At 36.3% G+C, this 24,015-nt stretch overlaps 1 pseudogene; it reads left to right on the plus strand.

Moving 5' to 3' along the window:
- Nucleotides 1-12,312: 12,312 nt before the first annotated feature.
- Nucleotides 12,313-19,817, plus strand: LOC122315357 (annotated as a pseudogene).
- Nucleotides 19,818-24,015: the final 4,198 nt, after the last annotated feature.

A 24,015-nucleotide genomic window follows, 5' to 3' on the forward strand; every position in this document is an offset into this window, starting at 1 on the left:
ACAAAAAATTAACTTAAGATATTTTTATCTAATAATATCTATAAAAATCAACTCAAAATATTTTTACCCAATAATATTCACGAAAATTACCTCAAGATATTTCTTTTTATTCAATAATATCTACAGTTTTGAACAGACGTTTTGTCCGAAAATATGAAAAAAATGTTATTGCGCCATAAGACTTTAAATAACCCTCCGAGTCTAATGGCACAAATCATAATACATTTTGACACTTCTAACTATCTCCAATAATCAAAAACACACTTCTGATACCATAGTAAATAATAACACTAACTATGTAGTTAGACAAAAACCTATACGATTAATGGATTCGTGAAAAACTTATGGGGTTTTCACGAGGTTCCTAAAGTTAATAGAAATTTCACAATTGAATTTCTAACGGGCTGTTACAGTAACTATGAAGTTTGGGGTGATTTTGTAGGTGGCTTAGGAACCAATATCATAATAAACAACACGAAAATGGAGAGTGTTAAGGGGGTTTTTCATCGTTGGCTTAGGAACCGAATGGTAACATTTAGGAGATTAGGCCACCCTCTCATGACTGCAACAACTGGTTGTCAGTATTTGTTGGTCGTCCAGGTTACCTAACCATTGAGGAAATAACCATAAATTTTCTATATCCCCACCAGGCTTTGTCATCATCACAGCCGAGGGGGTTAAATTTACACATTACTTCTCTATCACAACCTATCACAAAGCAATGACACAGTACAAAGCAATGAAACAAAACTGACCAATTCACATATTTACACAAAGCAACAACCAAACAGCATGCAAATCATAATAATGCTAAATAAGAGCATTCTCATCCGATGCCTTTTATATCGAATGTATAAATATATGGGACTCAGAATTGTGAAAATATTGATAGCATGCGTAAGCGAGAAGCCCAACATCGAATGGCTGCAAAACCCCATCCAAACCCTGATTGCCTTTTGTGGAAAGTAGCACAAACTGCAATATGGCTATTCAGGTGAAGATTATCCCACCATATCGACGGACCCCATTAACACTTGTAAATTAACCCCCATTCTAACACTATCATCATAGTCTAATAACAGGTCTCCTCTCTTGAGAGATACGAAACACTGCAAAGGACTCATCAACAGAGAACAAATTACCTATGGAAAGAGCAATGAAAGTGCACATAACAATCAAACTGTACATAAGAAATGACAGCACACATAGCATTGAAATTGAAAAAATAAAAAAATTCAAAAAATTGCAATGGGTCTGCACAGACCAACTCAAGGCATTGAAACATATCAAAGTATCATAGCACATAGCATTGAAACAACAAATAAGCAATGACAAATCACATAGCATTGAAATTGAAAAAATTAATTGAAATAGCACATTTCGAGCAGCCAAATATCACATTCTTTCTTCTCTTTCCCAGCTGCCAAGCATATGGTACACAGAAAGTGTACATATTTTAAGTTTCAAGTAAACCATGAACTAAATTTCCTTGTGAAGGAAAATGAGAGGAAAATCAAACGATTTTCCTTGTGAATAAAAAAACTACTATAAAAGCATTAATTAACCATATTTATCAATTAGACAAGTAAAAGGTCATTTAGATCATCCAGGATTTGAAACTTATAGTATATCAAGGAAGTATGAGAGACATTAATACAAATGAAAACTGAATTTGAACCAATATGGACAGATTCTTATGTCCACCCTCATTTCATACTGTTAAAGACAAACCTGTTTTACTGAGATGTTGGAACATTGCCCTGGCATCATTTCTAACAATCATAGAGCATGAATTTAAGAGTCAAACACTAATATATTTAGCACTAAGATATTTTTAAATTCTACCGTATTATCTGACAGAGCATACTGAAAGGCAATCTTCTCTAGCATAACTATAGGATAGCAAATCAACAATAAAGTAATCCAACAGCACCTTGATAAACAAATTTTATCTTCCATTATTTAAAACCCTTTCAGAGAAGCACACTTCCTAACATAATGAAGACCTAAGAATTACACTAGGTGCCCATAAGCATAATGTTTGATCTGAAGACTCCAACGATGAATAATACTAAAATGAAATAACTACACATAAACTACAATATGAAAATACGAGTGTGAAATCAAAAAGTCAGAACTCAAGAAACCAAAGCCAAAAACTGTAATGCATATTATCTTCCTTACAAAACTCACTAGCAAACAAATCCCTAATCCCCAAGAGAGAGAGAGAGAGAGAGAGAGCAAAATTAGAAGGAAATATAGAGAGAAACAAAAGCTTCACCAAAGAAGGAAAGTTAACAAAGATCTAGAATGAAACTGAAAAAACAACAAAGATCTCACCCTAAACCATACGTGGATTGCAAAATGAAGTTCGAAAAATGAAAAAACATACATATACAAGTATATAGAAATGCATGTATAGTTCAAAAGAGAGTGCCAAAGAATGATCGGCCAAACAGGGAGTAAAATGTGTCAATCCTCATTCCAATCTCTAAAATCGGGAGGAAGAAAAAGGGGGAAGAGAGAAACAGAGAAGGAGAGAGAGGAAAATAAAAATAGAAGACAATCAGAGAAGAGAGAAACATAGACAATGGAAAAGAACTGTGAATCACTTACAAAAATTGATGATGGAGAGGCTGCAATTGTTGATGTTGTATTGCGAGGGAGGGGAGAGAGAAGAAGACGCGGGACGAAGGGGACACTGATGGGGCCAGGGAACAATGGGGATGTACAATCATTTTCTAAATATGGAGAATTATTGTTCAGACCGTAAACCAAGTTTGTAAAATGGGGAGGGGTTTTTGCTCAAAATCCTAACATTTTTCCTAAATTATAGGAATAAATGGAATATGTAGACTCGAATGGGAATGTTCTTAGGATAGCAAATACTCTATATAGATTAGGGAAAATGATAGAATGAATATCAAATATGCCCACGAGGACCTTTTCATTTAATTTTTTTTTTATTTTCTTTAATGGTTAAAAAAGTCAAGTAACTATTAATAAATTTATTATTTATTTATTTTTTAATGATAAAGGATGTTTAAAAAATAATTAAAGAAAAAAAAAACTCATTTATACTAGTGTGAACATTTAGTGGACACATTTGATAGCCGGACAGGGACTCATTCTGTTTTATTTTGTCAAAGGAAAATCCACCTCATAGTGTGTTGAAATAGGAGTTGCTCCATAGCAATTCTCTAAAATGATAAATGATATTTGTAATTATAGAATGTGGAAGTTTTACGCATTATTTTTTAAAAAAGAATTAAATATGGCATTCACATGAAAAAATTAATTTTTTAATAATGGACTATACTTTTTTTTTAAAAAAAAATGTGCGACACTTGTATAACCTATGATTATATCTAACACTACTTTTCTAAAATTAATGTATATTGTTATTTAAGTCTGACTATTAATATATGGGTTTTGCTATTCATCATCTCCACACACCACACTTATTTTTATTAATTTTAATTTAATTTAATTTTATTCTTTCTAAATTAATTGATTTCTTCTTCTTATCATTCATATACCACATAATTGGTAAGAGAAAAAAAAATATGTATATGTATGGTGTGAGATGATGAGTAGATTTTTTTTTAAAATATAGTTTTTGACATAGCTACCAAAATTGACGCCAATCTAACAAGTACTAATAGAGTTATGATTGAACATTTTTTTAAAGAGTGGCTCTACAGTCACATATGGAGGATCTGTCAATACTTTTTAATGTACTTTATAAATTCTTTTTTAAAAAAATTTTACAATATCATTAAAAAGACAATTTTTTAATTATTAAATAAAGAAAAAACGTGTCGGGATCCTCCATTGAAAGGGTAGCAAATCTCTTTTTCATGTACTAGAAGAGTTATGATTGAACTTTTTTTAAAATTTGGATCAATTTGGATTGACCCATTTGATAATCAATCCCATTGGGTCAATCCACAAGTTCGCATTTTGAATGACCCAATTAGCCAAAAAGGAAAAAGAAACATAGATCATTCTAGTTGTTTTTTTTTTATTAATTTTAAAATCACGAGTCACTCAGGTCAACCCGTGACTTAGTTGAGCTATCACATATTTTTCCTTAGAAATTAAATTTTAAATTGAAAAATATATATAGTACTTATTTTAAAATCTTTTCTTAAAACTTTATTGCATAATGTCATTGTGTCATAAACTTTTCCTTGTTATCCAATAGCAAGAAAGACCAAATATTTATAAATTTATTTTTTATCTATTTTTTCAAGTTTTTAAGTTTAAACTCTTTTCTTAAAACTTTATTTATTGCATAATGTCAGAAACTTAATTTCCTTGTTACCAATAGTAAGAAGGATCAAATACCTATAAATTTACTTTTTTAATCCGTTTTTTCAAGTTTGTAATTAAGTGTGTCAAGTGATCGCTTAGATAAATAAATGGAACATGCCTGATCAATCAGTGTTAGACATGTCAGATTCGGATTAAGTTGATTATATAGAAATTCCTTACTTGATGAATATAGAAATGCAAGTATGCTATTAACAAACTCAAGTGTGTAGGGTGACTTTGAATTGGATTGGGAGAAACACAATCATCAAAGGGTTGTTTGGAAAGCCCTACGTAATTGTTTTAACGCTTATCACCATGAATTGCACAAGAAGTATATGAAGTTTGCCACTCATGAGGAAGTATTGGCTTTCGAGACTAGTATGGTCAACCCAATAGTATGGACTAAACTTTGTGAGAGATGGGGAAGTGATTCCTTCAAGGTATCCATTAAAACTAATTTGTGAATCTATACATGTATATGTTGAGTTTAAACATAAGTTATATTCTTATGTTAATTCACTCTAAGAATATAACTAACATTGGCATTATCATGGTAGAAAATGTCAGCTAGAAATAGAGAGAGTTGCAAGAAACTCGACATTAATCATACATCGAAGTTAAGTCATTTGTTAGGATACTGGAGGAAAAAGGTAAATGATTTATATAAGTAAGAAGGAAAAAACAATAGCTGCAATATTTCTTCCGTTGATTGAATTAATAAATCACATTTATTGCTTATGAATGTGTTAATGCTGACTAATATTTTTGGGCCAATGTTAACCAATTCCTGTCAATAGTTATTCGAATTCAATATCTAGTTTTCTTTATATCAATCCACTGATTATCATGTACATCCAAATTTCATTTTCATTTATCTGAGTTGCATAGGTCTGGAATGTATGATCATATATATATACTTTATTTGCATCCTGTGCATTTTGCTCACACTTGATATTCCTTATCTCTTCTATAAACTGATCTTCATGTTGATGGTTGTCCCGGACATTTTGTGTTTCCGTCGATTATGCGCATGATCAGTTGGTTTTACATAAAAAGATACCTCCAAATGTTTGACCTACAGTAATAGGGAAGTTTTGCGATCATATATCGACCTTTATTTAAATGCTTTTTATGCAAATGTCTCATATTATTTGCCACAGTTCAGTTTATATGTAGCAAGGCTGGAAGTTGCCTATCTTTGTCACATGTTTATTCATTATGCTTTTTTATGTCAGCACATGTAATTTCACCTATTATCATATGTGGCTAGATTGTGTAGTTAAAGAAATATTCTCTATAGTTTTTACTATGTGTGTTACTCATTTTTGTACAATTTTCATGCCACACACTATCTAGCGAGTAGACAGGACCAACGTATTGGACTTCTATTAACACGCTCGCTAGTCAAAGAAGAAAGAGAAGTTTGTGACACCAGAAACGGAGCATAATTATGTGAGTAACATTACAGTTTTCAGAGATGGATGTAATGTTTCATATCTGGTATATTTATTGTTTATAATGGTGTTAACGTAAATATGGGAATAGAATGTACATATCCGTGCGTGTTTTAATGTTGTTACAGAACAAGATGACTAGCAAAATGGATGCATTAGAGCCTGAAAAACGGATGGATGAAGTAGCGAAAGAAATATTTAGGTTGGTACTTGGTCAAAGAGTAGGATATGCACGAGGGTTAGGAGAAATGGCAATTCCAGATTCTACAAGAGAAAATGATCGTATACAAGATAAGGAGTATGCGGAATTGGTAGAACGACATAAGAAAGATGCTCAAACTCACAAGGATGAACTAGAGGCTGTATGGGAAGATATGAGGAAGATGATGTAGAGGCAACGTGAATCTGAGAAGAAGATGATGTAGAAGCAACGTCAAACTGAAAAATTATTAATGTCCTTAATGTCGGAAAGGCAACCGTGCTCAGAAACGCAGCAGAGGCAGCCGTGGACTCAAATTGCGAGGCAGCCTTGGGCTGAATCACAGAGGCAGCCGTGGTCTAAAAAGCAGAGGTAATCGACATCAGAATCTGAGGAGTCGGTTTCCTCAGATTCAATCTCACCCACTCCGTGGTCGACTCCATGAGCTGCATGTAGCTGGTGGATGTCTCTTTTTGGAAATTTTTGGTAGTTAGGTGGTAGGAAAATGCCTCAAATTTTTTGGCAGTAAGGTTGATAATCTGTTTGGGTTAATGGTGTGGGAGTTTACACATTGAATATAAGTTTTTTAGGGAGCTAACTAAATGATAAGGGAGGGGGGGGACCAGTGTGGGGTTTAAGTGCATCTTGGCTGTCCATAGGGTATTTTTGTATACGAAACAACCGTAGGAATATATAACCCATGTCCTAGTACAAATAGAAATTTGTTCAAACTTATATTATTAAGGGATCTATATATGGACAACATGGTGGTGTTAATGTGTGCACTACATAAGGTAAGTTGTTTTATAAGTTAGTTATAATTTTGAATGGCTAATCTAGTTCTAGAATTTAATGCATATTTACTTACTAGAGATTGTAATCACAGGTTTTAAATGAAGACAGTTAGGAGGTCGTAGGTGAGGAGTTGGTGATCCACACACTATGCAATATAAAATCAGAACTTGGCTGGCAAAATAACCCAAATGGCTACTTGCTAGTGTTAAAATATAATCATGGACAGCAAAAGCTAGACCGAGCAGGTAATATATGTCTTGCAACCATTGGTTAATTTCAATGTCTAATGATTGGTGGCCACATTAGAAGTTTACAATTACCTTTAGAAGTTATACTTAATCTTATGGCACTGTTAGGAATTATAATTGAACTTTTGATTGGTATTATTGTGGGGCAGCTAAAAGACTGCAGAATTTTGTTTTGAGCTAGAATATGCATAAAGTATGTTCCTATGCTAGATTACATTTGTGGTCAAAACATGAAAAAATACATGACTCAGTTTACCCCTACATGGGAGGTTCCTTTAGACTTAGGATTTCTACTATAACTTATCAAAGACAAAATCATGCTTCATAGAAATAAATAAATTATTTGGACTAAACTATCTTTGTCACATCAGTTGTTTAATTATATTAACAAAAAAATAATGTTTAAGTGTAGGGACTTTTAATCTGATGCATGTGTAGAATACAATACATGGGGATAACATCATATGCATGCTAGATTACTAGTAGTAGAGTTGCAGTTATTCTCCTAAATTTTCAAGGCGGGTGTAAGGTTTGCTTAGGAATTTAACATTATCTTACAATCTGTTAAGTGAGTCAAAAAGGCTATGTCAACAATCCACATCCTGATTTCATATTACTCTTTAGCCCTCTCTCTCAAGCTAAACAATCTTCAAAAGAAAATGTGATTATCAATTATAACCAATTTGCAGACTCATGATAAATGTTCCCTAGCTATTCTTGTAATTTAGTTTACTAGTATTAGACCAAACATTGTGTGCATTTAGAAGTATATAAGTTTAATTAGTTTCACTAATGCATCAATTAAAGGTACCAACTGATGAGTAAAATGGCACACCGGTGGGGTTGATGGAAACTATGTGACAGTATGTGTGGTGGAAAATGAAGTGCAGAATGGTCTCATGATTTGTTGGTGCAGATTTCTCAAGTTTATGTTTGGATCTAATGAGGATATAGTATGGTAGAAATGGAAAATACAGACCTCGTGTTGATTATAAAGATGCCAACAAGCAGTGGGGGTCTCCCAGCTCACCCTCAACACCATCAATTATTACAAGTTAGGGACTTAACCTGGTATGAAGTTGAAGTTTTCATACCCAATCTGCCAAAGTCATATTCTTGTAAATGGAAAGTGAAACTATTTCCAGTTGTTAACTAATATATATTAATTGGAGTAATGTTGGTATATTTGAAATAGCATGGATTAATGCACCACTTAGAGGGCAGCACCATTTTTATCTATTCCAGATGGATGTCTCAATGTAGTAGGGTGGTACGTAGTTGTTGCCCTTGAATCCATGTGTTGGTATATTTTGAGATTATCAACCTTAAACTATGTGAAGTGTTATAATGAAGTTGAATATATATGAAGTTCTACTTGTTTCAGTCACAGACCTACAGTGTGACATGTTCCTTATGGGCTTGCTTTTCATGTAAAGTAGGTAATATATTAATTTATATGTCCAATTACTAGGGGCCTCAATTATTATGTGCTTATTTGCTACATACAGGAGAAATTATTATAAGAACTAAATTGTTTGAGTCATCATCAATTTGCATTAACTGCATTAGTAATTATATATTGTTTGAAGGAATTGTGTATTCTTATATACAAGAAATGGGTATTAATTAAGTACCACCCACCCAGTACTATAGATCACTACTAGTACACATTTTATACTAGTTTTTTAATATATATATTTAGGCCATCGGGTTGATGACAAACCAACTGTCAAAGAATTTATCCAAAGGAACATTATGCAATAATACAAATTTTGAAAAAAAAAAAGACCTTACACGGCGTTTTACGGCATTGATGAAACCTGCTTACAGTACTACGTATAACTCATGAATTTCTAGTTTATTGTGGCATTGTCCAGGACTTATTGCAACAAAGACAAAGTGATGCAAAAAGGAAATAGATTTCCAACATGGGCTATTTGTTGCTATTGTGCAGTAACTTCAGCGGGCTTGTTAATGTTGTCTTTAACCTCATGCGATGTAAGCACCACAATTAATGCGGCATATAGTCAACGTTGCCTATAAAGCAGAGCAACAGCATATTAATAAACGTTGCCTCTATTTTTGGCCAATTATTGACGAATTTTCCTGGGCATCAGCTATGTAATGGGTCTGCAACAGATAAATAATTGTGACATTTTTTGGTGTTCCAAATTAAATGTATTGTCGGCATATTCACTATATAATGGCTATGAATTTCTGGTGCTGCAAATAGAGGATATTTAGCAGCACTCCACAGGAAAATGACGCCTCAACGTAGTGGCCACACTTCTTTCCTGTCCATCAAGCGGCACTTAATAAATGCTGGGATTGATAATTGCTGACATTTTGTGCGAACAATGGCAACTATTTTTAACGCCGAAAAATCCACATATTCTTGTAGTGTTAGTTTTTCATTGGAAAGTGCTTAAGCCACGGACAAATTACACCTTGGAGCTAGAAAAATTGGAATGGTTTCATGCCCTCCCCTTGGTTAATTCCCTAGTGGACGGCATGCATGATGCACATCGACATGAACGACAAATATATACTAACAGTATATATACCTCAAAGGGTGGAATAGTGATTTTGGGACGAGTTGTATGTGTATATTGACATTGGTTTAGCTAAAATTTTAGCTAATATTTGTTTGAGAATACTGCACAATGCATCCATAAAAGAATAACACAAAAACAATATCATAAGTTAATATGACTTCATCTGATCCATTCGATCTGTTTTACAATAAAAAAAACTTTACAATCTGATGAACTATAAGCCACATTAGTTTGTAAGATAACTTTTATGTAATTTTTTTGTGGTTAGAATATTTTCTTTTCGCTAATATGTATGTAACTTTTTGGATTTTGACTTTGGCTATTGATCACTCAGAATATAAACACTACATTGAATTAGCCATTTTAGTTTCTATAATAATAAAATATTATTATTTTTATTGTTTATCTACATTTTTAATGCTCATTTATATTTATTTATTAAGAACTTTTTTCATTTTCATAATTTTCCATAACTTATTAATCAAAATGGGTTAGGATGGATGCAAAGAGATAAGAAATGGGGTAAGTATAAAGGATCAACATTATAGTTTTATTATTTTATATGGAGAGAGAAAACAATAGTTTGTAATTTATGGCAAGAGACACAATTCCATACAAATATGGCCCAATCACTCTAATCGAACTTTGTCTCTTCCAATGTAGGATAAAATCATAAAACATGATGATATTAGGTGAGAGTAATACTACATATAATTACTTTTGCATATTTTATGTATACTCGATCGATATGATTGGTTACATTAATTTTTTAATACATAACCAATCACATCAATAGAGTGCACAAAAGAAGATATAAAAGTGATTACACATAAAATTTTTGAAATATAAGAAATCTAGTGGAAACTGAGAGAGCATGGCCTTAATTAGTACCATATGGAAAAGAGGAAATTAAGGAGGCTGAATAAAGATGAGAGATAAGAAAAATATCAATACTACATTACAAAACAAAAATGGTTAATACATGAATACAATATTACTGTATCTATATATATTATTTCTTTTTTTGATATAAGGTGTAGGGCTGTATGTCGACCCGGCCTGAACAAAAAAGGTGATGTTCCGACCCGACCCGAAGTTGCACTGTTTAGTTCCGTAACTCTTCCGTTACCCGATTACCCGTTCCAAAAATTTTTGGATTGGAATCGATTATTCCGTTTTGTCATGAGTTATTGTCAAGTCTATCCCAATCTTGCCGAAAGAACACAGAGAAAAGGCAAAGAAAGAGAAACAATGATGAGGCAGTTGAACCAAGCGGTGAGATTGAAGACGTTGAGGCTGGGAGACGGAGCAAGATGAGGGGGTAAAACTAAACCTAGGTGGTGATCAAGTGGCCAGATCGGAGACGGAGTCACGGTTCAAGCCTAAAGCCGGAAGCGTCTTTCCGAAGAAGAAGAAGTTGGTGGCTGGGAGATGGCAAGTCAAGGTTGAGATGGGCGAGTCACGACTGTGAGGCTGGGAGACGGAGAGTTGCAGAGAGGGAACTGAGAGCTGGCGGCTAGGTGTACTACGTAGGGCGTAGGTTTCGAAAGAAATGAAGAACGAAAACACAGAGCAAAAATGGGGGGGGGGGGGGAAGGGGAGAGAAACGGCGTCGTTCGAAGCATTAGTCGGTTAGTGGGTAATTACCCGACCTGGTTTGTTTCAAACGGTTAGTAACTGGAATTACTTGATTTCGACCTGTTTATGTCTCGGCCAGGTTAATTTGCATTGAATCGGGTTGAAATTTCCGGGTCGGGCGGGTTGCAGCTTAATTGTTCACCCCTAATGAGGTGGTGGAGGGTTTCGAATTCAAATTTTTCACTTAGAAAAAAATCAGATCATATGCCTTTAGGTCATCAGACTCTTGACATATATATTATTTTATACATGATATTCCTAGCCTGTATATGAGAATTAAATATGGCAATATTAATATTATATAAAAGCATGATCTCCAATATTTCTGATATTTCTATAGTATTCTAAAATTTAAAATATAAAATATGCATGCAATTAGTATGCTCGAACAAAACTTAATTAATTGTTGTCTGATATATATAAGTAACATGATGATCCTAGGAATGAGGATTTCCCTAATGTATTGTCCAATACTATTCCATGCTTTAGCAGGCACATATCACATATGTATTTCCAAAGAAATATTGGGTTTATAAAAGGCATAAATCAAGGCAACTGTATGTAATGCTAAAATGCACTCATTAATGTCAAAATTAGACGATGAACGAAAGGATAAAAACATTTAAAGAGCAATGCTACACAACCTCCCAACCTCCACACACCATATTTTTTCAAATTTTTAATATCTTTTAAAAAAACAATTTTGAGTTTATTCTTTTTAAATTAATTCAATTATTTTATTCATTATTCATATATTAAATATTTGATAAAAGAAAAAAATAATAAAAATTAAAAAAAATATAATATGTAGAGGTTGTGTAAATAGTAGGAAGTTGTGTAGAATTTTTTCTTTATTCTTTTCGATAGAAACGTCTCTAAATGGATTCTTCAATGAAGACAGCCTTTTGTGAACTTTGGAGTTTCCTCCAGCAGCCCCCTAGATCATATTCTTTTATTCTTTCCTCCTTTTAATTCCCTTTCACCCCTAACCCCCAACTCGGGAGACCCTGGAGGAAAAAAAAAAAAAAAAAAACATAAGAGTAGTCTACCCCCTCTGATCGGCATCTCTCTCTGCCCCCTCCCTCCCTCCCTCCCTCTCTCTCTATGCAGATTTAAACGTTTTTGTTAAAAGAAATATATATTTTCGGTCACTAGTTTAAGAATCTTCATATGGATCCTCCCAATGATGATCGTCATGATATGACGGTGATCGACATAGGGAAGCCAGTGAAGCTCACTGGCAGGCTTGAGTTTTCGAGTCTTAAATATACTGTGACGAAGAAAATGAAGGTTGAAGGGAGGCAGTTGAATCAAGAAGTAGATTTGTTGAACATGATTACTGGGTATGCACCAAAGGGGTGCATCACTGCAGTCATGGGTCCGAGTGGCGCGGGTAAATCCACCTTGCTGGATGGTTTGGCGGGGCGGATAGCGCGTGGGAGTCTCAAGGGTAGGGTGTCCTTGGATGGGGTGGAAATGAGCCCCGGGTTGATTAAAAGAACTTCAGCTTATATTATGCAGGATGATAGATTGTTCCCAATGCTTACTGTGTACGAGACTTTGATGTTTGCTGCTGATTTTCGGTTGGGGCCAATCTGAACAAATGATAAAAAGCAGCGTGTCGAGAAGTTGATCGAGCAGCTTGGATTGTCTGTAAGTTAATTCTCATCTCACTTTTGTGATTTAGTTCAACATATACATACATATATATATCTGTTCAACTTTTCTGATTATTTCTTCATGTTAAATGAATCACGGTTATTCATACTAGGAGATAGTTAAGTTGAAAAACATTAATTAATATCAATGAAATCTTGATCTGATGATCTCTAACTTTTCTGTCTGCTTTTTGGTAGTCATGTCGAAACACCTATATAGGAGATGAGGGGACCAGAGGAGAATCTGGTGGAGAGCGTCGGAGAGTCTGCATCGGGGTGGACATCATTCATGGACCATCATTACTGTTCCTGGACGAGCCAACTTCAGGTCTAGACTTAACCAGTGCTCATAGCGTCATTGAAAAGGTGCACCACATTGCAAGCTCAGGCAGCACCGTGATCCTCACAATCCACCAGCCCTTGTCCAGGATTCAGTTGCTCCTTGACCATCTCATAGTCCTTGCTCGGGGGCAGTTATGTATCAAGGATCACCTAAAGATGTCAAGCATCATTTAGCACGGATCGGGCGCAAAGTTCCTAAGGGAGAGAACTCAATAGAGTACTTAATTGATGTGATACAAGAGAACTCAATAGAGTACTTAGTTGAGGCACTAGCGAAATTTGCACGTGCCGGTCTTAAGCCCCCGCCATTGCCAGGGGAGGAGATGTCAGTACTTTCGACTCAAGCATCGTCTCTTACTCCAGGCGCAGGTTGTAGCAGACATATTCAGGCTACAAAAGGGAGTGATCACAGGGGAAATGTAGGAAAGCGGCAAAAAAATTCTCAAACTGATGATTCCTATGACCACAGCTTAAGAAGCCGATATAATAATTCAAGGTCATGGAGTGCAAGCGACCATGGAGTTTTGCAAGGACTGAGACTTACTCCTTCTAGGACTAATCAGAAAGTGCCTATCTCAATGAGGTAATTAAAAACGTCTTTTTTGTTTTTTGGAATATTTTAGTGTTCCAATTTCTTCAATATATAGATATTTTGAGTTCTTTCTAGCTGTGTATATATTGGCAATTGCAGCTTATCCCCCGGATATTAGGAATACTCCAGTGAAATTCTACCCAGGACTCCGACACCTCATAGCAGCGACTACACTCTGAATGAAAAAGACTATCTCACCCCCACCGAGGCTGATCCAAATGCCATGGCACAACACAGCCATCCGGGTCCAAAGTTTGCTAATTCATTCTTCTCAAAGACAATGATACTCATGTGCCGCAATTTCAAGAACATCTATCGCACACCTGAGCTTTTCCTCTCAAGACTGATGGTCCTCACCATAATGGGAATCATGATGGCCACCATGTTCAAGAACCCCAAGCTTGACTTGCAAGGAATTACAAACCGCATCAGCTTCTTCATCTTCACTGTCTGCCTCTTCCTCTTCTCTTCCAATGATGCTGTCCCAGCCTTCATTCAAGAGCGTTTCATCTTCATCTGAGAGACTTCCCACAATGCCTATAGAGCCTTGTCTTATACCATTGCAGGTGTCTTCACTTACATTCCTTTCCTTGCAGTTTAGGCTGCAATCTATGCTTTCATTGTGTGGTTTGCTTTGGGGTTGCATGGGACTTTATAAACAATATCACCACATCATCAGAAAATAAAGAAGGCACTTCAGCAAATGGACAACGCAGCAAATGATGTCATTCAGAATAGTCTGGAATACTATATGTGTATATGTGTCCCACGAATACCTTTCTGTTATAGAGAATATGCTGTACTCATTTGTGTATAAATAGACTACTGTGCACTACAGAATACACCATGAAAAATACAATTGAATTGTTTCTCTCAAGTCTACTTTATTCTTTTATTACTCTGCTCCTCTCTGTTTGTCATTATGGTATCCAAAGCTAGTTAAAGGACTCACGTCCGAAATTCATCCATGGCTGAACCTCAGAAATTTTCCCTCCCCTCTTCCTCCCATTTTCTTAAGGTCAAGTTAAACCATGATAACTATTTGTTGTGCAAGGCTCAACTTATGCCTTACCTCAACAGTCAGAACATTTATGGATTTGTTGATGGGTCCATCATGGCACCCAAACTGCTTGATGAAAGTCCTGTGCAAGAACGATCAGATTATCTTCACTGGAAACAACAAGATCAAGCTATAATGGCCATCCTCATTTCTTCCCTTTCAGAAAATATCATAGCCCATGTTGTCGAAGCCTCAACATCACGTGAAATCTGGTTGATTTTAGAGGATCTGTTTGCCTCCCAATCTCAAGCTTGAGTTATGCAACTCCAATATCAGCTCTCCACACTCAATAAAGGTTCCGATACCATTGCCAGTTACTACAGAAAGGCAAAACTCATTCGGGATACTCTTGCAACTGCTGGAAAACTCTTAACGTCCTCTGATTTTATTGCTTATTTGTTGGCTGGATTGGGCACCGATTTTGATTTGGTTGTTACCTCCATCACAACTCGAGTAGAACCTCTCACTCCCTCTAAAGTCTATAGTTTTTTACTTAACCATGAATCACGCATATCTCACCATCAGACCACCCTCACTGCATCACTAGAATTTTCTACCAATGCAGCCACAATCAACATTTCACATAACAACAATAGAGGAAGAGGTCCTTCAAGAGGCAGAGGGGGTTACCAGGGACGTGGGCGTGGTCGCAATGCATGTCGGTTCACACCATCACACTTTGCACCCAATCATTCACCATGTCAGGTTTGTCATCGCCATGGTCACACTGCCCTTCAATGTTATTATAGGTTTGATCATAGTTATCAATCCCCTTCTCCTCTCACACTTTCTGCTCACTACATTGCCGCACCCCCCTGTCCCTCTGACACTGTTTCCACAGTTGATAGTAACTGGTACCTGGATTCAACTGCCACACACCATTTCACACATAGTTTTTCTAACCTCTCCTTGAATCCTTCTGATACAAGGGCGATGACCAAGTACGGGTTGGCGATGGAAACTCACTGCCTATTCATCATGTTGGCACCTCCCACGTAGCTTCATCATCTAGCAATCTCCTACTCTCTCATCTCTATCATGTGCCTTCTATTTCAAAAAATTTAATTTCGGTTAGAAAGTTTTGTGAAGATAATTCTATCTTTTTTGAGTTTCACTCGTCCTATTTTTATGTGAAGGATTCCCGCTCCAAGAGAACTCTTATCAAAGGTCATAATAATCAAGAAGGCCTCTACTTTTTCCCTTCTACACAATCATCTCCTCAAGCTTACCACAGGTCCAGAGTCACTCCTTGTCAATGGCATGCTCGTTTGGGGCATCCATCTATGCAGCTAGTACACAAAATAATCTCACAGTTGTCACTTCCTATGAAATCCTCTACTCACGATGGGTTGTGTTCCTCCTGCTGTCAAGCCAAACTACATCAACTTCCATATGCTTCCTCTCAATCTTGGACCATTGCCCCTCTCCAACTTTTGTTTGCTGATGTATGGGGACCAGCTCCCATTTTGTCTAGAGGAGGTTTTCGATATTATGTGTTATTTGTTGATGACTATAGTCGATTTACATGGATTTTCCCTTTAAAATGTAAATCCGATGTCGTCAATACCTTTTTATCTTTTAAGCGTCTTGTTGAAAATATTCTTAATACCAAAATTCGTGCTTTGCAATCCGATTGGGGTGGTGAATTTCGCTCACTCAATTCCATTTTACACTCTCTTGACATTTCTCATCGCTTGTCTTGTCCTTATGCACATTCTCAAAATGGGTCGGTTGAACGCAAACACCGACACATTGTTGAGACCGGACTCTCCTTACTTGCTCATTCCCATTCTCCTCAAAAATACTGGTCTGATGCTTTTGTTACTGCAGTCTACTTAATCAATCATCTACCTACTCCTGTCTTAAAAAATCAATCTCCATTTGAATTAATATGGAATAAAAGCCCAAACTATACCTTCCTAAAGACTTTCGGTTGTCTTTGTTGGCCAAATCTCAGGCCATACAACAAGCATAAGATGTCTTATCGTTCTCTAACATGTGTCTTTCTTGGGTATAGCCCCAATCATCATGGGTATCTTTGTTACCATCTTCCTAATTCTAGGATGTACGTATCACGTGATGTATTATTTGATGAAGGGGTTTTTCCTTTTAAACAATCTGTCTCTAGCCCATCACCGACTACCTCCAGCCCATCAATTTCTACACACACGTATCTGCCTACTTTTTCCCTCTACACGTCCATAAATCACCCACAGCCCACTCAACTTCCCTCAGCTCCTCTTACGCTACCCGAACCATCCTTACAACCATCACAACCCATTTCACCTGTAATCCCTTTGTCTAGTTCCTCATCCTCTACTTTAGAGCCCATTTCCCATTCGGAACCCACTCCTGAGCCCATCATAGAGTCTCCTATAGAACCCCACTCACCGAGAGGTTCACTCGGGTCTTCTTCTCCCTTGTCTAGGGCACACTCGCCTCCTCCATTGCTGCCCGTACTTGCATCTCTTTCACCCTCTAATGTCCATCCCATGACCACTCGTTCAAAAACAAATCTTCATTTTCCCAAAGTCTGAACAGATGGCACCATTGCTTGGCCGAAGCCTCATGCCCATGTTACCTCCGCTGTCACTCCCGATGACCCTTCTTCTGTCACTGAAGCTTCCAAGTTCCCTGAATGGAGAAAAGCTATGCAGGTCGAGTTTGACGCTCTTCTTTCTAACAACACTTGGACACTTGTTCCACCCTCTTCCGCTCAGAATTTAGTGGGGTGTCGCTGGATATTCAAAACCAAGTACCTCGCCAATGGCTCTGTCGAACTCCGGAAAGCACGGCTGGTAGCCAAGGGGTACAGCCAACTCGAAGGCTTAGACTACTCAGAGACCTTTAGCCCTGTGGTCAAGCCGACAACAATCAGGTTGGTCCTTTCTATTGCTCAGTCTGCTAGATGGTTGGTTCATCAGTTGGATGTACAGAATGCGTTCTTGCATGGCACTTTAGATGAAACTGTGTTTATGTCTCAGCCTATGGGTTTTGTTCATCCTCATTTTCCAAACTATGTGTGTAAATTAAATCATGCATTATACGATCTTAAACAGGCCTCTCGTGCGTGGTATGGTCGTCTGAGTCGAAAATTGGTTGAACTCGGATTTGTGATTTCTAAGTCTGATACCTCCTTATTTGTCTATTGGCATCACTCTACGGTCATTTATTTCTTGGTATATGTTGATGATGTTGTTCTCACTGGATCGGATCCCCACACCATAACACAGCTTATTCAATTGTTAAGTGTTGAATTTCCTTTGAAGGACCTCGGTGAACTTCACTATTTTCTTGGTATTGAGTGTCACCGAAATCCCAATGGCTTATTTTTGTCTCAGAAGAAATATGTCTTGGATCTTCTTAAGAAGACCAACATGACCAACTGTAAACCTGTGACCATTCCAATGTCCCCTTCTACAAAGTTATCCGCGTTTGACTCTACTTCCATGGAAGATCCCACACTGTACAAAAGTGTGGTAGGGAGCTTACAGTATCTACTCTTCACCCGACTTGATTTGGCATTCTCTGTCAATCGCACATGTCAGTATATGCATGCTCCGTGCATTTCTCATTGGCAGGCTATAAAGAGAATCTTACGGTACCTAAAACACACTTTGCATTATGGTCTGGTTATTTCGTCTTCCACTTCACCTGTTCTAGCTGCCTTCTTGGATGCTGATTGGGCTGGGTCTCCAGATGATAGGAAATCTACTGGCGGTTATTGTGTGTTTTATGGTGCTAATCTCATTTCCTGGAGTTCAAAGAAGCAGTCCACCATTGCAAGGTCCAGCACAGAGGCTGAATACAAAGCCTTAGCTAATGCCACGTGTGAACTCATATGGGTTCAAACATTGCTATCTGAGTTGGGTGTTTTTCTTTCTAAGCCTCCAATTCTTTACTGTGATAACTTGGGGGCTACATACTTAATAGTAAATCCTGTCATGAACTCTCGCACAAAGCATGTTGACATCGATTATCACTTCGTTCGAGACAAAATTCACAATAAAACTCTTCAAGTTTCATTCCTATCAAGCAAGGATCAGATAGCAGATGTATTCACAAAGCTGCTGAGCACAACTCATTTTGGCACACTCAGGTCGAGCCTCACAGTCCTTCTAGGACTGCTGGACTCGCAGGGGGGTATAAACAATATCACCACATCATCAGAAAATAAAGAAGGCACTTCAGCAAATGGACAACACAGCAAATGATGTCATTTGGAATAGTCTGGAATAGCTATATGTGTATACGTGTCCCACGAATACCTTTCTGTTATAGAGAATATGCTGTACTCATTTGTGTATAAATAGACTACTGTGCACTGCAGAATACACCATGAAAAATACAATTGAATTGTTTCTCTCAAGTTTACTTTATTCTTTTATTACTCTGCTCCTCTCTGTTTGTCATTAGCCTTTCATATATTTCTTTATTGTTCTCTACATTTCCCTTCTTTCAACAAACTCATTTGTGGTTTTTGTGAGCTCGGTGGTGCCAAACTATATCTTGGGTTATGTTGCAGTGATTGCTTTCACGGCGCTCTACTTCTTGTTCTGTGGCTACTTCCTGAATAGCAATGACATTCCTTGGTACTGGAAATGGATGAACAAGATTTCCACCATGACATATCCTTATGAAGGGCTTTCGATGAACCAGTACCAGACATGGAAGGCTTTTGGAAAAAGCACCGACGGGTACCACTGTACGGTTACTCTATATTGGACAACCTTGAGATTAAGGCGGTGGAAAAGAGAAGTGGGAAAAAGTGCTCATAATGTTGGGTTGGGCTGTTCTATATAGGGTTTTGTTTTACTTGGTTCTGCGTTTTGGGTCGAAGAGCAAGGGAACTTAGAAAGTCAAGGACGATCGAGAATGTGTCCGGCCGGCCGGCCAGTGTGAAATTGAAAGTGTTTTATTGCTTTTTGCTCTTGTTTGTAAATGACGTCTATAGATCATCAATACGTACATTGAATATAGCACCAGTACTGCATGCCCATGGAGGAAAATTCCAGGGCTACTACTGCCTCATGATCTTAGCTTTTTCCTGTTCTTTTTCAATAGAGTTTTGCTAAATATAATCAGAGTTATGAATTAATCTGCGTATCAATATTGATTCTTTTATATTTAAAATTTAAATTAATATTATTTTTAATAAAATTTACCTTTTAACCAATTATATTATATTAATATACATGTTAATACACAATTATATTTACAACTAAATTTTTTCTTTTTAATATCAATGTCGTACGAATGGCGCTTCTCAGGTTGCCCTTGTTTTTGGGGGTAATAAATCGAATATTTTCTTCAAAATTTATCCTGGTACAAGGCGCTGTTTTTATCATTTTGAGGCTCTACACTTCTTCCTCTTTCCAATCATGCTGAAGGTAAAGAAAAATAATTTTTTACTTATCTAAATTCGTCGCAAAAAATATAAAATGTGTCGCTAACAAAAACACAAAATTCATTGCTAATAAATAATCGTGACACATTTTATATTTTTTACAACGAATTTAGATGATGTAAAAAGTCATTTTTCTTATAATGACCAGACGATCATATATATATATATATATATATATTCATAGATCAAGTAATGTTCATCAATTGAAATATGTTCTCAAGCCGATCGGGTTAATTAATACCTTGGATACTAGGTGGTTGCTGACATGCTGTGCCTGTGTCAACTTATTAATTAGTAATTTCATGAACATGCATGCATGAATATATATAGAGCAGATCGATCGAGAGAGAGACATTATTACTTGTACATAGCATGATGCATGCATGATGTAACTGATCATCTTGATGCAATATTATTATTAATCCCCGCCAGACACGATTGTTTGCCTTAGATTAATTATTTAGAAGTCAATTAAGTCTTATGAATCATCGAATCGTTTGTTTCATAAATTAATGATATACAACATAGTATAAATTAAAGGAGATATTTCTGCCACAATTAATTAATTTAAAAAATAAATGTGCAAGTACTGCTAGCTAGTCGTCTAACGTCCCTTATAAGGTTGTCACTACCTTGTCATTGGAGTACTATTTTTCATTATTTTATTTCGATGCAAGAATTTAAATTAAAAATGGAGGATTATCATCAAGAGTTTTGCTACAGGTACACAGGGTTGCGTACCTTTGGTGAAATCGACTGACGTGGCTGATTTATTTTAATAAAAAACACACACAAAAAACACAAAATGAGAGGGAAACGCTGAGAGGGAAGCTTGCTTCTGCTCGAGTGTGCCGTCGCTCGAAAAACTCGATCCAAACCCAATCGAAGAAAGCTAGCGTTTGAGAGAGAGAGTGCCGTCGCTTGAGGATTGAATTTGGGCCGATGGTTATCGTTGTGGGTAGCCGAAGTTGCATCGGTGGTTGTCGTCGTGGGCAAGCTGTTTAGATTTTCACATTTCAAAATCTTCTTTATTTTCTTACGGCCTTATCTGCAATCCCATCTCTTCTCTTCTTTTATGTTGCCCAAGATAAACAACTTCATGCCCAGATTTGATCTCCTCGATTCTTGAAGAACACCCCATTTTGGTGCCTAAACCTGTCACTTTTGACTCAAGCTTTAATCTCCTAATTGGCGCCTGTAATATTACTCAAAATTCAGGTACATTTCACCTACTCGTTGGAATCTATTTATCTCTTCATATGTTATAAATGAAGCTTTTGGGGAAGTCTCTCTCTGTCTATAAAGATGTGGTGGATGAGGGGATTAGACTGGATGATTTCACTTACCCAGCTATTCTTAAGGCTTGTAGTGAAAACTTGGGATTTGGGATTTCTTGTTCGTAAGAATAAACAAGTATATTTGCAAAGGAGGGAACTTTCTTCATGTTAGTGACAAAATGCCTCCAAAAGTGAAAATCTAGCACAATAAAAAAAAGGTCTAGTTTTCATGGCGGGACCAAGTTTCTTTACTTCCTCAAAAAACGAAAACATTAAATACCAACATATGACCTCCTCATCCAGAAGACCCACCCTTGCTCTCTTTGTGGGTAGAAAGAAGATGGACCTTGCCCTGTTCGTGATTTCGTGTTCTGCCGTTTGAGTTAAAATCAAAACACACCGTTTCAATTTTCCACGCCGGGTGCAAGTAGAGTTTCTCTATCATCAATATCATGTACTTATAGGGTTTGGAAAACTCTACTTGCAGACCATTTGGTGCACCCTTGTGCACCCCACATTTATGTACCTGGCAATAGAAACGGTGCGTTTTGGCAAAAGAAAAATGCCAATATATACTTTGTTGTAAGCATCGAGGTTAGCTATGATTGGGGCAGGCCCAATTTTATTAATAACCTATATATAAATAATATATATATATATATATATATATATTAAAAAAAGCATATTTCAAACATGAAAACGTTTGGACATCATTAATAATATGAAAATATAAAAAGAAAAACCATAGTCAAATACTAAACTCAATATATCATGTGTACATGATTATTTTCTCAATTAATAAGAAAAAAAAAAATCCAAAGTCGTCATGGGTGGTTAATTGTGAAAGGGAAGAAATTCTTTGATTAGTAATCAGTCTCCTGAAAATATAATTCCTAAGAGTTAATTTAAGTGGCCGTAAAAGTCTTGATCTTGGAGATATATTCTCTCTAGGTCTAAGGTTCAAATTTCATCGGATGCAAATAATATCTAAGAACAATTAGATTGGAGGATTTTTTTTTTTCTTGAATTATTCGATATGCACTTATTAGAAACTCTTTATCGAGTATCTGTGCACTTTCAAATTTAGATGTGATATTATTCCCGAACACTTGGTGCCATAAAAGAAAAAAAAAATCTCCTTATATGCATTCTTTATATGGATACATACAATGAAAAAAAAAAAACTGCCTCCATTACCTTTCGGCTTTTTGCTTCTTCTAGTTGGATGTGCATTGGCAAAGGCATCATCGATCTTTATTAGTTAATCTGCATGATTTAATTACTTGTTAGGCTATATTAATATTGGTTTTGAAGAGATGACCAAAAGCTATGAAAATTACGAGGATGTTACGCATATTAATTATATATTAATATAGTAATCATACAACAAGTTTACAGTGTCAAGAATATTACCTCAAAAGAACATGTTACACACGGCGCCTCTACAACTCTCCGGAAGAAAAGGATAAGCTACAAGAATACCTCAAAACTAGTAGCGTACGTCTTTTTATTTGAACTTCGAATTTTCTATAACCGCCCGGTCCGCCCACACGATTTTAAATAGGATTAATTGTAACTTCAAAAAAAAAAAAAGGATTAATTGTAAAAATAGTTGTAAAAATGTCAATATGTATATTATAATTCTATTAAATGTGGTAATCTTGGAGTGCCTCCTCTTTAAGATTGCTTACTTTTAAGGGGAGTAATATGTGACACGACTCTTGAACTCAATACGAATATAACACAAAATTAATGGTTTGAGTTTGATATAAATGAGTTTGAGTCAAAATGAGTTGACCCATTGAGATACTATTAATAAACTAGTCAATAATGTTGAGGATGTGTTTTGCACCCTGAATCTGTATCAAGGAAGCTTGGTGGTCTAGAGTGCCAGAAAACACATTTGATGCCTAAATTAGGGTTTTTTTTTTTTTTTTTTTTTTTTTTTTTTTTTTTTTTTTTCTTTAGAGAGAGAGTTTGGGATAAAAGTAAAAGTCTAAATTGTGTTTGTATCAAGACTTTTATACCCCATTTTTTCGTGGGGTCAATGTTCTCTTTGTGCATAGGGTGTTTGCCCCTGCCCTAAGTGACATGTTGTCGCTTTTAATGCAATAGCTATTGTCAAAAACAGGATCTCCCATTGAGATCTCCTGCCAACATCCTGCATTGGGGCATTTAATGTGGCTTTGATAGAGGCACGCATGTGTGGATGTTGTCTCATCTTTCTGTGCTAGTCTGGGCCTTCTTCTCACCATTTGCTAGACTTATTACATCCAGGCTTTTTGCCTTGGTGAAACGGACATGGCCCAGTTCGATGAGGAACAAATCAGAGGAGCTTTAGAGCGGTGCGTACTGTTTTTCTAGTGAAACCAGCCTCAAATAACAGTCTGCCACGTCACTAATGTAGTAAAATCTTTCATGAGGATCACCCCATATGATTTTTCCCCCAAAATCCCAAAACATTTCCCTCGAT

Source organism: Carya illinoinensis, chromosome 7, assembly GCF_018687715.1.
Source record: "Carya illinoinensis cultivar Pawnee chromosome 7, C.illinoinensisPawnee_v1, whole genome shotgun sequence".
NCBI classification, from domain to species: Eukaryota; Viridiplantae; Streptophyta; class Magnoliopsida; order Fagales; family Juglandaceae; genus Carya; species Carya illinoinensis.